Source organism: Notothenia coriiceps, unplaced genomic scaffold, assembly GCF_000735185.1.
Source record: "Notothenia coriiceps isolate Sejong01 unplaced genomic scaffold, NC01 NC01_scaffold00027655, whole genome shotgun sequence".
Classification (NCBI taxonomy): domain Eukaryota; kingdom Metazoa; phylum Chordata; class Actinopteri; order Perciformes; family Nototheniidae; genus Notothenia; species Notothenia coriiceps.
In genome coordinates, this window is record NW_011360356.1 from 82,473 (window position 1) to 83,946 (window position 1,474).

The 1,474-nt window shown below is 41.8% G+C and overlaps 1 protein-coding gene across 1 annotated transcript in view; it reads left to right on the forward strand.

The window, feature by feature from the left end:
* The window catches only part of plekhm3 (pleckstrin homology domain containing, family M, member 3), a 20,806-nt gene that overhangs the window by 16,110 nt on the left and 3,222 nt on the right, over positions 1-1,474 (forward strand). The gene's annotated exons all lie outside the window — the stretch shown is intronic.

Consider the following 1,474-nt stretch of genomic DNA (forward strand, 5'->3'; position numbering starts at 1 on the left):
CCCCCCTTTGTCAGTCTGTGTTGTTTCTTGTGTTGAAGGACTACTGACAAACACGCTGACACATGCCTCTCTTCCTCTGGCGTTCCTCTTGTCTGTAGCTTTTCATGCCGCTGTTTTCTTAAAACCTAGATAAACATCTTCAGTTTCTTTTCTTCTGCGCTCCTCTGCACATTCTGTTTCCCTCAAGCTCTAGGAGATCCAGTTGGATAAGGGACACCTGTGTCAGTGCTGTGGCGCTCAGCTGGTGTGTGTGTGTGTGTGTGTGTGTGTGTGTGTGTGTGTGTGTGTGTGTGTGTGTGTGTGTGTGTGTGTGTGTGATGAACTTTAAAGTGTGGAGAAGACAAAGCAGAGAGTGGAGCAGCTATCGGGTTAAGTAGAGCTTAGGATCTGTTGGTGTTGTCGGTCTAAAATACCCTTTCCTATTGAAGTGTGTTGTGACTACCGGAAAAACTTAGACTCTACAATCTGACCCTTCAAGTCCATGTTGGCAGGTAGATTCCTGCAAACATGGATATGAGTTGTGGAAATGCACTCAACAAGCAGATGAAAGATAATCAGTAAATATCGCTGCGTTCAGGACTGAAATATATATTATGCAGGGGATTATATTCTTTACCAGCATTTCCTGACCCTCTGCACAATCACCCAGAAACAAAGCTATAACTACGCAAACTAATATTTTTAAAACACACTCCAAAAACTACAAGTTGTTGGTATTTCCTGGAACTCCTGCTTATAACACATCTTGGTAAAATTGCTCATCATCTGTATGCATACATTTAACTACTTCTCAAGAACACAACATGTAGTTTCTGGGATATAGACTTGAGATTGAATTTAGATTTATACCACAAACATATAGGAGACAGACATATAGTTTTAGTCGTTGGTTTATAGATTTATTTTAAGAGCCAGCCATTCATAAAGAAGAGCAAGATGCAATCGTACAAATGAGATTGAGAGAAAGCATGTCATTCTCAAAACACAGGGTGAAACACACCTTTAAATGCCCTGCCAGACAAATGCAACCGGGGCTGTGTTCACATTAAAATGTAAATGTGGCTCTTTTTATGCGAATGAGCTAGTACTGTTCAAGATCAGCGCAGGTATCAACACGCAGTTGCAGCGAATTATTTGCATATTCAGAGAGAAAAACCAATACAAATTGTTATTATAGACGAACAAAGAAATGATTCTTCCTTGGCTTACAATGTCCTCTCTCCTTTCCCTCCCAATTGCCTTCAGGAGGTTTGGGAGGACGTGGCTAAGGCTGGCTCACCCCCCAAAACTTACGCAATGACCTCAGCCACATTTTATACTTTGCCTCATGGATAATTGCAATCAGACTTTAAAAAAAAAAAGGGCTCAGCTGCAAACTTTATGGGCACGTCTTTTGTGAAACAAACCTTTGAGGTCGTGCCATGTGTGAAAGCCAGGGCAGAAACCTCTGATGCCCAGGATCAGAACCAACACC